The sequence below is a fragment of the Myotis daubentonii genome, chromosome 10 (genome assembly GCF_963259705.1).
Source record: "Myotis daubentonii chromosome 10, mMyoDau2.1, whole genome shotgun sequence".
Taxonomy (NCBI): Eukaryota; Metazoa; Chordata; class Mammalia; order Chiroptera; family Vespertilionidae; genus Myotis; species Myotis daubentonii.
The window spans coordinates 20574274-20588738 of NC_081849.1; the positions used below are offsets into that span (position 1 = coordinate 20574274).

The 14465-nt window shown below is 40.8% G+C and overlaps 1 pseudogene; it reads left to right on the plus strand.

The window, feature by feature from the left end:
- The first annotated feature begins 4418 nt into the window (after positions 1-4418).
- On the plus strand, positions 4419-12994 carry LOC132211332 (fibroblast growth factor 12-like; annotated as a pseudogene).
- The last annotated feature ends 1471 nt before the right edge of the window (positions 12995-14465 follow it).

Here is a 14465-nt window from a genome sequence, read left to right on the forward strand (position 1 = left end):
GGAAATTTTGGAATCATTTTAGAACAACCTGCAATAATAAGCACCACATTTATCACAATTAGATACCCAGCATATAAAAGGGAGTGTTTTCTTTGGAACCAAAATTATCTTAATGGAAACAGTCATTCATTGTAGAGTTTCCAATAATTTAACTGGTAGCACATTGTTTTCCATAGGAATATTACTGTGTTTTGGAATGTTTTGACCAGCATTTCTTTTCAAGTCGATCGTGAATATTAGTATTCTCTCCCAGGGAAATGTAATTCTTGCATCACTGAAAAAATGTCAGTCACGCCTGCGACTGTGTAGGTACACACAGACTAGTTGACTTTTTTGATGGATTTGTCTACTGTAAGAATTCAAAATGATCCAGCTGGTGCAATTGTCAACACGGCCTATGTATCAAATGTTGTCAGGCCCAATTGAAAAAGAGCATACTTTCTTAGCATTACTAACAGCTACCGTAATAAAGCTGCCAACATTGCCAGATATAGCCTTGTGGTTTCTGAGAAGTCAACGTCATATGGGCTTTTGTTACACAACTAGAAGCAATTAGAGAAATACCACTCAGTATATTATTTGAATTAACTGTTTCCTCATTTAATGCCTGATAAATAAGTTGTAAGTATTTTCAGTGCTTGTTCTAGCTTCAATGTTTTGGTTGGTAGGGCAGTTTCTCTCAAAGCTGATAACACATTGTTCAACATTTACTATGCAGTTTTTACCATTTCCACATATGTTGGCTCATACATTGTCTTTTACATTTTCTCTAATTATTACAAATATCTGTTTTTCTTACTGACTCTAAGATTAACAATCAGTGTTAATGGCTGTCTCCCACATTCTTTTGTATCCCCAAAGCTTTAAAAAATGTGTTGGTCACAGAGGAATATGAGCTCAATAAATGATAAGTAAATGCAAATGTTGAATGTGTTTATGTGTCCTGTATGTGCATTTGCTTCACCAAAGACAACTGCTTGTGATAGTGTACTCATATTCTCCCAGAATACACACACATCCTTGTAAAAAATTATCTAACAAGACCCTTTAACATGCACAGTTATGTGTTTTTTTTTAAATAAACATATTGTTTTTCCATGTCAGCGCCTATTCACTTCATTTCATTTAATGGCTCAGAGCATAATATTATGTCAATGTATTATAATTTATTTAACCAGTTCCCTGTCAATGGTCATGATTCCCAGGTATTTTTGCTATTACAAACAACACTATAATGAACATCATGAACATATATTATGGCACGATTTTGCACGTGTATCTTTAGAGATAATTCCTATGCATAGAATTGCTGGCTCAAAGCATGTAACCATTGTTCAAGTTGATGAACATTGACTATTTGTCCTCCACAACATTTACATACAATTTATTAATGTGCTAAGCGTTCATGGTGCATATATACTCCCCACAGTGCTCATACTGGTATTAACTGTAGCCCAAGTAATAAATTAAAAATGTTAGGAAATATCTTTCAAAATATTTGTAAATAGTTCAAATCAGGATTTGATAGAGAAACTTATAAGATTGTATAACTCTGGATCCAGAATTCCTTAAAACTGTATGTTTTTGTGGGCATCTTCATTTTTCCCTAGGGATAAAATCTATAGTTTTTATCAGATTTTTAAAGTTTGCAATCACTCCCACCTATACTCATAAAAATTTACCTATTTTTAGGGGGGGGGCAAGAAAAAGAAATACAATAATATGATTTATATGTTTTTGCTAATTTAATTGTGAAAGGAATTAATTTTTATTTTTTCTAAATTCTTGATTTTTTTTAGTCTTACTGATATGAAAAAAGCACATTTCAAGTAAAAGAATCTGACACCACTTTGATCATTATTTAAGGCTTTTGTTAAAACTTAGAAAATGCCAACAATGCTCTTCCTTCTTTCCCTCCATCCCTGCTACAGTCTCCCTTCACAACCACCCATTTTATCCTCCAACCTTTGTAGGTGAGGCTGCGTTTGCTGTTTCCTCCTACTCACTTCTTTTCATCAAAGGTTATGAAAGTGTATAAAGTAGACAGTCATCTCTGCGGTATGACTTCAGGGAGATCTGAATTATTCAGGATAGGAGGGTTGATGCTGCAGTAACAATAATCCCAAAGTCTCAGTTATTAGAAAATAAGTCCATTCAGGCTGCTTGAGTTTCCTCACTCTTACATATGCCTGTGACCTCTGTGGCAGGGCAACAGAGAGCATGAGAGACAAATGACCGCTCTTTAGTTAGAGCCTATCGGTTAGAACCCATCACATGTCCCTGCTTAACTGCAAATGTCCTGGGGAATTCAAGAAGCAAGCACACTACTTTAAAGTAATTACTGTCTCAGCCACAAACATCCATCCACCCAGGAATTCCTTAGTTATGAATACCTTACAGTTGTGACTAGCATGTGTCAGATGCTGTTCTAGGAGGCTTGCGGGTGTTACTAATTTAACCCACGTGGAAATCCTGTCAGACATTTGAAGATGGAGTCCCAGTGATGTTGCAAAACTGGCTTAATATCATCTGGAGACTAAGTGGAAGACACAGGCGTCAAACCCAACAGTGTGCCCCCGAGGTCCTGACCTTACCCACAATCCATGCTGCCTTTTTCATCTATTCAAATGCTGATAACCTGCGGTGTGTATGATGCTGCAGCATGTGCTAATCATACCCTGATCCTGGTCCTGGGCATCTCATAGCCTCATGAGAGGCACAGGCAGGTCACAGCAGTAGGAAGGTATTCAAGGTTAAGAGACTGGCATATCCAAAGGCAAGGAGCTGTGAGAGTGTAGAGAGAGACTGGAGTGTAGACTGTGAGGGGAGGTGTGACAAGATATATGACTGGAAACATAGGCAGGAACCAGAATTCTGAGAGCTGCTTATGCCTGAAATTAGCCATGCCATTGCATTGCTATGATGAAGTCAAATTCCCCTACAGAAGTAACCCCTCTAGGAATATCATGCTGTTGGCATCCTTGGTGGGTCCCCTCCCTGTCAGTCTCCAGGTACCTTCCTTTAGGAAAATACTTTCCTAATACTTCTTGTGATTTTTTGGAAATAAATAGTTCTCTTCCACTCGACTGAAGGTCACACGTGGGCATGCTCATCTTTCGACCCCCAGCAGGGTGGCCAAAGTGCCAAGAAAGCACTATCTCTTCATTGTTCTTCTCTCTCTTTCCTTGAGTCCCAGGATATTTCCCAAGCCTTAGTTGCCTTACTCCAATCATAAAATACTATTATAAAAAATATCTTCCTTTCTTGCTATTGTAGTTTGGTGTCAGGGAGAATACTAACAAGTAAAAATATGCAATATATTAGCTATTCCTTAATCATGAAAAGAAAGATAGTATGGGTAAATAAAGGCCAAGAAAATGCACACTACTTAAAATGCCTATCTCTTTGATTTTAATAAGATTTTGTATTATTTATATATAAAGGAAAGCAGCCTTGTCAAGTTATAAATCAAAAGAATTTTGTAAGAATATGAGGTTGTAGGTGCTTCTCTAAAAGATTATCTCTCGGTGCATCATTAACTGATTTTCTCTCTTACTGCTCATCAATTCCTAAACTGAACACCTTAGCCCAAATAATTAGTGTAAGGAGAAAAAGATTCCCCTCTAGATATCAGCGTCTATTATACTGGGAAATAGCAATAAGATTTCAAATAAATTCAGAGTTGCAATTTGAATTTATTTAACTTGTCTATTGGCCAGATGAGTAATTACATTCTCAGAAGACGATGAATGAATACAATTTTTAATAATATCCTTCTGCCTTTCAGGTTTAACTTAATTTTATTCTCTAGTGCATTTATTAAACCACCAAAGACCTAAAAATAATTCTAGTGCATTTCTTCTTCTGCTTTCCAAACATTAAGAACAGCCTGATCACCTGACCTTTAAGTGTCTGTCCCTGATGCTTTACTCTATGACCTTGGATGACAATGTCACAAAGATGAGCCCTGTGTCATTTGAAGTTTGTGCCAGTCTTTCCTGAACTTACCAGTCGTGGAGACATCTCTCTCTGTGGAGCAGAAACCTGAACTGTATTTAGCCTGTTACTTCCAGCTGATGTTTGTGACTTGACATACCCTGCCTTTTATATTGTGTTCTTTGCCCTATTTCTTTTGATCTGTTTGTTAAGAGGGAACTCTGGCTCCCTTGCCATTTTCTCTTTTTTTCAGGAGTGCAAACATGACCACACTGTTGGCACCTTGTCTCTCTGAGTTTCAGTTCATTTGTCCAGCGACTATGTCTGCCCTTTACCATTTCTCATTTGTATTCTCCTACCTTTATAATACATGGTGAATATATTCTGATCTATGTTACCCACTAAGGACTTTCCAAGAAAGGTCATAAGTGTGAATGCTCAAACTGGGGTATGATTTGGTTTCCTGATATATTTCTTCAGATATGAGATGCAACCTGGAGATTCTTAGTGTTGGAAAGGGCTAGCAAATGCATGGAAGCAACAGACCCATTTTACAGGGAAGTGAAACATGGCCTGGAGCACATGGATGAATGATACAAAGTCACAGGGTGATTCCAGGTAGAGGTGTACATCAGAGCCCAGAGAGCTAGAATCACTTCCACCTCCACGCCATCCTCTGGAATTGCCTCTAGTGATTATTAGACTTTGGGGATGGCCAGGTTTCATACTCACGTGTGTGGGAATCCAAAGAAAGAAAAGAAGCAGATCCACGGTCGGTCAGTGAAGCCTTTTATGGCCCCTGCAGTGGAATAGGAAGTCCCCAGTGGTGTGGTGACAAGGGTTCAGAGGACTAGAGTCCAGCAACAACAGGATAACTAGCGGTGATGCCAGCTACAGCTGCACAACCAGTCGTCGGGACGCCCTGTTGTCTCGGCTCAGCCTGGCTTGGCTCTTGCCATAGCCTGTCGCTGGCTTCCTGTAGTTTCTGTGAGGTATGCCCATAATTCCAACACTCATGTTCCATTTAAGTAGACCGGAGTTTGTTTTCTTATCTGTGACTAATAGAGTAGCTGTGATAAACCCATTAGGGATGCTGCTGCTAATTTCCTTGGCACCTTGATGGTTTCAGATCTCACTTTTAAAATACATTTTTATTGATTTCAGAGAGAGGAAGGGAAAGGGAGAAATAGAAATATCAATGATGAGAAAGAATCATTAATCGGCTGCCTCCTGCACGCCCCTTACTGGAGGTCAAGCCTGCAACCTGGGCAAATGCCCTGACTGGGAATCAAACTGTGACCTCCTGGTTCATAGGTAGAGGCTCAACCACTGAGCAACATTGACCAGGCATGCTTTTTGTTTTTATTCTACTTAAATTCCCTATCTATTTCACAGCACCTGTTACTACAGAAGCACTCAAATAGAAATTGTAGCAAGAGGAAATAAAAGAATAAAAAGGGAGAGATGAATAAAAGGGGAGAGGAGAAAATACAAGGAAGAGAGAGAGGAAGGAAAACAGGATCTTCTGCTTTCCCATTTCTAAGGCTAATCCTCCAATAAGAATCGGCAGCTCTGATCCAACAGTTCCTGATTATTTTAGGATCATGTCTCATACTTTATCTTTTTATTATATTTAATTTCCTGCTTCATTGGTTTCTTCCCTATAAACTTTACATGCATTCAGTTCTTTCCCAGTCTTGCAAACAAAGCCTTTCTTAGCTTATCTCCTCTTTAAATTTCTACTTTATTATTTTTTTCTTCAAGTACAAAGTCTTGAAATATTAATCGATATTTGTGACATAACCATTAATCCTCTACAAACTATGTTTCATCCCTACTATTCTTTCATTTGCTCAAGATGCATTTACTGGGTATTTACTATGATTCAGACATTGTTCTAGACGCTGGGGACACATATCACTCCTTTTTTATAGGTTACTCTGGGTGGAGAGAATAAATAAGCAAAAGAAAAGATGCTAATATTCAAAAAGAAAATTCAGTGTCTATACTGAGAAACAAAACTGAGCAGTCCCTGCCTGAGGGGTCAGAAAAGGTCCATATGATCTGATGACTCAGAGGCTGTGTGTGTTGTATGTGAGTGTTGGGAAGTGCCTCATGGAAGCTATGCAATCATGGACAAGGCTATGGAAGTCATCATGCAAGATAGTGTGGGGGGTTTTTTGGACAAGGAAAATAGCACTTGGGATGGTGAGTAGAAGCAGAATTTAGGATATATTTCAGATATAAAAACCTGAGGACTTAACATATGATCCATCAGATGCCATAATGTGGGAGAGGGCATTCAAAATTACTCCTGGACTTTGGCTTGAGGAACTGGGTGGACATTGTCTGGATGTTGACTAAGACAGAGGAGTCTTGGGGGAAAAGATATTGTGGGTGGCAGATGGAGCACAAACAAATCAAAATTCTGTTTTGTATATTGAGATGCCTATTAGCCACCCAGCTAGCTTTATCAAGTTAGTGATTTCATAGCTGTCTGTTAGAAATGCAGTTTATAAGTCATTAGCACATAATTTATATCCTAGACCCAAGATACTACACAATATTATCTCTAAGAATAAAGAGTATAAGTAGAACACATTTTATTGTGGCATACCTCCATCAGCCAAAAAAGTATAACTTGCTTTATTACAAGGTTCTGGAACTGAACCCACAATATCTCTGAGTTATGCCTGCAAACAGAAATGGAAAGTGGTCAAGACCCAATCCTGGGTACATTTCTACGTTTACAGTTGAAGCACAGAAGGTGAGGCCTGCAAAGAAGCCGGTGAGGTAGGAGAAAGATACAGAAGAACGTGTGATCTCAGAAGCCAAGAGAAGAAAAGAAGCCATCAGGCATGTTGAAGGCCAATGAACGTTCAAACAAGAGCAGGAAAATGACCAGATTTCCAGTAACCTTCATTCGCACACACAGTAATGGCCTCCATTAGTGCACTCTCAGGGAAGTGGTGAAGGGAAAGCCTGATTGGAGTGGGCCCAGCAGAGAATAATAAATAAGTGGGAGTAGCAACTACACATCATTGTTAATGTGTCCCCCTAGAGCAGCGGTTCTCAACCTGTGGGTCTCAACCCCTTTGGCAGTCTAACTACGCTTTCACAGGGGTTGCCTAAGACCATCCTGCATATCAGGTAGTTACATTACGATTCATAACAGTAGCAACATTACAGTTATGAAGTAGCAACGAAAATAATTTTATGGTTGGGTCACAACATGGGGAACGGCATTTAAAGGGCCAGAAAGTTGAGAGCTACTGCCCTAGAGCAAGGGTGGGGAACGACTGGCCCATGGAAATCATTTGGTCTGGCCCTGCCAAGGCATTAGAGGTGCGATAACTAAATGTTTGACCAAATGTAACAGGCTAATCTTTAAGTTGATAATTTTATATGGCCCACAAATGATCTAAATATCCAAACAGCCGTTGGCAGAAAAATGGTTTCCCACCCCTGCCCTAGAGTGCGATCTTTGTTGTCCTCCAAACCCTAGCTAAATGCTGACATTTCATTGTCAGTACTCTCTAATATTTTATTTGCAGACTCTTCATGATTTCACCTATTTTGATTTTATGCCAAATTCATACACTTAATTTATGCACTTAATTTCATCTGCCCCCATTAATCTAAATACAGTCTCACAAGCCTCTCAAATATAAGGATATGTAATGTCTCAAGGCAGCCTCACACTGACTTTCTGTTCCATGTGGTCCCCATATTGCCCACAGGTAACACTCAAATTCTCTGTCCTGACAAATCTTGGGAGTGGGATAATGACTCATCCTTAGCTCAGCAATTTCTCCTTTGTCCTGTTGGTTACAGTTAGCTAACTTATCCTTCAACTTTTGCATATATTTTATATGTAGTATATTACACACACACACACACACACACACACACACACATCCTATATAATAAAAGCCTAATATACTAAGTGTTGGACCATTTATTCAACCGTTTGACCAGTCACTATGATGCACACTGACCACCAGGGGGTAGACACTCCAACAGGTAGGTTAGCTTGCTGCTGGGGTCCGGCCAATGGGGACTGCATGAGATGGGCTAGACATGCTCTGGAGTCCCCCGCTTAGTCACTTCCCAGCCCTGATTGTGCACTGGTGGGGTCTCTTGGGGATATGCAGGAGGCAGCTGATTGATGTTTCTCTCTCATTGATGTTTCTATCCCTCTCCCTTCCTCTCTGTAAAACAATCAAATGACTATCATCTTTGACCTTCCCTTTTCTTCTTTCCTGTTAATTAATAATTAGGTTAGTTACCATAGTATCACCTCCATCAAACTAACTGCTTCATGCCTACTATGGACAAAAAAAGGGGGGCATCCTATGCCAAGTAACCTCACAGGGTGATCTGATCATAAATTCCTAGCTGGGCAGGTCAACAGGTCTTGCTGGATAGTCACACCCAAAGCATATAACTTTTCCATAAAAGGTTTATATGCGCCTTCTGCAAGCTGAACATTGCTTCTGGGCTCCTAGGTTAATACTCCATGGAAATAATCACCATCCTCAAAAGAGCACAGCATCTTGTTAACTATCCTATCATTCAATCCCCTTCGCTTTTCCCCGCCTCCATGTAATGTTCCTTCCCTTCCCTTCTTAACTTTCGATGCACAAAAGAGACTGCAGGACTGTTATTCTCGGGAGCATTTCAGATCTTACATCTCAGCATGTCTTCAGTTTGGCGCAAATAAATTCATGAAAATTCTCTGCGGGTCTGGGCCTTTCTTATACGGGCACTTTGCAGGTGGCATATGGTAGACCGTGCTCCTCTGACTTGAGCCTGGCCTAGCAGTCATCAGTCTAGAGCAGTGATGGCGAACCTATGACACGCGTGTCAGAGGTCACACGCAAACTCATGTTTTTGGTTGCTTTTTCTTTGTTAAATGGCATTTAAATATATAAAATAAATATCAAAAGTATAAGTCTTTGCTTTACTATGGTTGCAAATATAAAAAAAAAATTCTATATGTGACACGGCACCAGAGTTAAGTTAGGGTTTTTCAAAATGCTGACACGCCGAGCTCAAAAGGTTCACCATCACTGGTCTAGAGAGTTTAGATTCCCCTTTTCCTCTGAAGCATGAGTTCCCTGGTTGTCTCTGTTAAGTCACTCCTACCTTTCTACGTTAATGGAACTGTATGCTGCTCTCTATTATGGTTCTCATCAGACTGCACTGTCACCCAGCTTGTCTTTCCAGCTACGCCAGGAGGTTTTTCATGGCCTTACCCATCATAGCTTAGCCTAATGTCTCGACAGTTATATTGTGAATTAAAGAAACCCATTAGCCTTAAGAAGTATTTTCTCCTTTGGTTGAGGTACCTTAATGAAAAAGATGAGAAGACAGGTATGATCCAGAGCAAGCACAAGTTAATTTCATTAAAAGACAGTTCCTAAGCCATCATCATATATTGCAGACACATTTTTAGAGAGGCGACACAAAATCAAATTACAACAAAATATACGTAATTGGTTTATTGAGAAGAAAACCTGCAAGCAAATTGAGCTCAAAACCCAATATACTTGTGGGCTTGATCTTTTAAATAAAGATTCAATTCAATTACTGGATAGTAACTGTTACTGTATCCCCTCCCCTCCTCCCAGGCTCTATAGTTCTTGTCTTCCTCCTTCAATGCATTTTTCCCTCTAGATCTTATTATTACAGTGTCAGAGCCCCAACTAGAATATAAGCTCCATCCGGACAGCAGCTTTTATGTTTTTGTTTATTATTGAATTTATCAGTGCCTAGAAAAGATTATCTGACTCAAAGGGGAACTCAAATACATATTCAAAGATTGAATACATTTAACATGGTAAGCAGCATTCATGTGATGTGGCACTTTGATTTAAGTTATAAAAATAAGAAATAACAATGAAAACGTTAAATATGGTGTTGCCATAGACACGATATGATTTGTGTGTTCAAGGTAACTATTGAGTTATTTTAAAATTAAAATATGTATTCATCCAGTTTTTAAAATAGAAACAAAAGTCATGATTTTTCAAAAAGGATTTGGTACAGGTGCAGTGGTTCTCAACCTTCTGGCCCTTTAAATACAGTTCCTCATGTGACCCAACCATAAAATTATTTTCGTTGCTACTTCATAACTGTAATGTTGCTACTGTTATGAATCGTAATGTAAATATCTGATATGCAGGATGGTCTTAGGCGACGCGACCCCTGTGAGAGGGTCCTTCGACCACCAAAGGGGTCGCGACCCACAGGTTGAGAACCGCTGTGTTAGAGGGAGGAGACTCTCTTTCTGGGCTGCAGCTCTGGTCTGTGGACATTATCCCTGACCAACTTGCTTCTCTTGAACCACTGCAATGGGATGAGGTTAGGCATTCCTGGCTTGTGGCTTTAAGAGATTTCTAAGTCGGGATCCCCCTTGAAGTTACTCCTACGTTTCCAGTGTCACACCTTGAAATGCAGCCCAGGATTTTACAATTCGTCGCCAGCTATGGATCCCACGATTGTTGCTTGACTGTGTAGCTGGAGAACAGTGAAGCTACTTTTCTTCCAGTCCATCTCCCTTTCATGAATGAAAGCGCTTGGGTCTACTGCTTGGTATCATGATGGGCTTGGAAGTACATTCCCCCACCTGAAGCAATCCTGAGCAAGAAATCTGGAAGGGACTTCCGAATTCATCTTTTAGGAGGACAGGGACTATTAGACGCTGGAGAAAATAAATAGCAGCTGTAGAATGCGTGGAGGACTCCAGGTTGGATTAGAGGTGTCAGAAATAACTAAGGTGTTCATTTAAGGGCGACTGGAGGAAAATAAAGAGACTTGAGCTGTTTGTCTTACCTGAAAGCACTTTAAATGGAGAAAGGCAACTTTAACACTTATTTATAAGGTTAGTTAAAGAATTAAATTGAGTTTTCATTGGATTCCATGATAGCTCTTTCCATGGACTTAGCCTATATTTTATTGAATTTCATTCTAAGACCATCTTTTGACCAAATGAGCTTGTCCAATATAAAATATTTCAAAGTCAGCCCGACCTTCTTCTAAAAGATGTTTATTCCTATTCATTACCATAATGAATAGGTACATATTTCATCTACTTCCTGGGAACAGAGACCCACTGCTTAGCTACATCATAATAATAATTGCAGTTATTTAATGCCCATGTGTGATGCACTGTGGATACATAATCATAACATCATGTGATCCTCACTAACATTTGGGAAAGAGACAATAGTTTCTGCAATTTATCCATGAAGATCTGGGGGGCGGGGGGTGTTAAATGACTTGCATCTGGATAGAAAACTTATTGGAGGCTAAGCTAATGCTCAATGTCAGAACTGTTTGATTGGTGGTACTCAGTACTCAGGAGTAAGATGCAACCAGGCATATACATCAGAATCACATGCGAGCCTTCCTGAAATGCATAGTTCAGGGCCCATCACAGACTACGTGGGCTCAGGACACTGAAAAAGCTGCCTGTGTTGCTACAGACCGCTGCTGTCTGGGAGGAATCCAAGTCCCACCCCTTAAATGCCCATGTGCGCAAATACTGCTGAAGGGAGCGGGCCTGGCCGTGCATTACTTACCCAGGGCACAGGCCCCGGGCTAGGCTTCTAGTTGTCCTGTCGCTATTCAGTACGCAAGGGGTATAAACGGAAACTTTTTCTTACCACTAAGGAGTAGCCGGGGCCAAAGGCTTAGGACCACGTTTTCTTTACTCTAGGTGGCTGACAACCAGTCGGCTGGGCAACAGAAGACTCCCAAATGAGATTGAAAAGGTTATTTTTTGAGGAGACATTAGGTCATTTTCTTGAATAAAGTTCTGGGAAATTGAAAAATGTTAGACTGGTTTCCCTTCCCTTCCGTTCCGGAGAGTCACTGGTGCCTGAGCAGCAGACCGAGAGAGGCCATGGTTAGAAGAAGGTACTACCTTCCTGCAGGCGTGTCCTTTGAGCAGGATTCCCACGCTCAGTCACGCTCCTCACCCAGCATCCGCCGCCCCAGCTGACGGCGGGAGCAGAAGGGGTGCCCTGAGTCAAGAGTCTAGAAGGCCAGGGCCTTCTCCCCTACCTCCCCCACCCCCCACCCTGGGAGTGGGGCAGCACCTGGAAAGGAACACCCACCCAGTCTCCCTCCCTCCCGCCTGCAGACCAGCTGCCTCTGGGAAAAGTCCTAAAGTGTCACATCCCACCGGGATGTGGCAGTGCCTGTGGCTCCCCGGGGGGACTGCCCCGGCCCAGCCGCACTTCCCCCTCCCCTGCCTGCTGTGGCCATCGGCCTGTTGGGCTCCTGTCCTGTATCCAGGGTCCTGCACGTGGGGGTGTGAAGTGCTAGGCACCTGGGACATCTGGGACGTGCACACCATAGGGTCTGGAGCCTGCTTTTCAGCACAGGCCGCCTTTTGGTGGCACAATTAGCGAAGGTGGGCGGGGACTTGAACAACCCCACACAGAAGCTTCTCCTGAAGATGCTGAGCTTTCTTGGAAGAAAGGAGCGCCTGTGTGGCAGGGTCTCTGTGGAAGGAGCCCTAGGACCAGCAACAGCCCAAGTGAACCCCAGCTGGAGGGATCGGTGACACATTTATTCAGCCAGCAGGGATGTTTCCTGCAGAGGCACCCAGATGGTACCTTTGAGGGGACTAAGGACACAAACAGCTACTCATCCTCTTCAATCTAATTCCTCTCTCTCTCTCTCTCTCTCTCTCTCTCTCTCTCTCTCTCTCTCTCTATCCAAAGGGTGAAAGCTCCCTCTGCAGCTCAGATGTTCTCACTCCTGAATGCAAATTTAAGGAAGCTGTGTTTGAAAACTACTACATGATCTATTCTTTCACTCTGTACCATCAGCAGGAATCAGGCCGAGCATGGTGCCTGGGACCAAATAAAGAAGGCCAAATTATGAAGGGGAACAGAGTGACAAAAAACAAACCCTCATCACATTTTGTACCAAAACCTATTGAGCCATCACTACATGAAACTGGAGAAAAACAAGGGCATTCGAGGAAAGTTCTGGAATACCAACCATGAATGGAGGCAAAGTCATGAATCAAGATTCAACATAGCTAAGAACTCTTTCCTTCGTCCCTCTCTCATCCTTTTCTTCCCTCCCCTTTTCCCATTTCCTTCCAATAAATCCACCCACGGAGAGAAAAATAAAATGGCCATGCAGGGGGAAAAATCTCCCAGGGTGCACTATTAACAGAAAAGAAGTGTATGAAAATTAGTTAAGCAGAAGGCAGGGAGTCACCTCTGGAAGCTTATCTCAGGGGAGAGAATTCTAACTAGGGATGACTTACACAGCCATTGATTTGGTAAGTAAACATTTACTAAGCATCTTCTCTATACTTGTACTATGTCCATAGGATGCAAAGTTAACTAATTGGCTTAGTTAACAGGAAGGAAAAAAGGTCTTGAAACAAATGGATGTGGCCATATTTTAAACTGTGGATAATGCATCTTGTATTTTGTTTTTTTGTTACTTTAGAGAGAGGCTGTCCATTCCTGGAGGTAGAAAATATATAAGGAAGTAATAAAGTAATGCAACAGGGAGGAACATATTGTGCTTCTCAAAACTAGATGATTAAGGTTATATTCTCCCAAAGCTAAAGTTTCTTTATGATGGTTGATCAAGCTTTTTTGGATGAATCATCAAGCCCAATCAAGAGAAGGAAAGGAAAGGAACAGAATTATGTAACAGAGGTTCTTCTCCCCCTTCCCTGGCTCGAATCATACAACAGGAAGAAGTGACAGGGAAAAGAAAGTTGGGTTCTAGAATTTAAATGCTTGGGTTCTATTCTTATGGTAGCTCAGACTGAGAGTGGGGCCAGGAAGAGTTTGCCAAGGGGATGAAATAGCCTCAATGACTGGCCAAGCTAAATCGTATTTTCAACTCTGTCTGGAGTGGTCAGATACCATGATGGCCAGTAGCACAGTCAGACAGAAGAGGAATGGTTTCCCAAGGAAAGATCTGCAGGACAGATATGGGCACAGGATAAATTGGTGTTAGATGGACAGTCCACCCAGTTGTGGTCTACCACAGCTCTTGCCAAGACATATTAAATTATCTGTCTATTCATAAAAACACTGAAAATATTAGTCCTTTCTAAGGGCTTAGTAAACAGTAATACAGTTAATGTATTGAGACTAAATATTAATAGGCATATACAGTAAATGTCCATTCTTAAACTTGAAAATTTTGGTTTTAAAGGAAATTATTTTTTTCAGAAGCGTATTAAAAACAGATGTAAAAAATTTAATAAGTGGTTTTAGAACAACTGTGTAGCATTCTGGAAAAAATAAAAGTAAATTTTGTGTAGCTTGCAGCATAAGAAAATGGACCAAGGATATAAATGTTGAAATCATAAAAACATGAAATAATTTATGAAAGTATAAAAAAATTATAATGGTGAAGTAAAACCAACCACCCAAAATCTAAAAACGAAAATAAAATGTTGAAAAAAATTAAAAATCTGCTTAACAAAGCTAAAAGCAAAGCCCTCCCAAAAAATAATTTGTTTCTTTCGGAGATAAAGA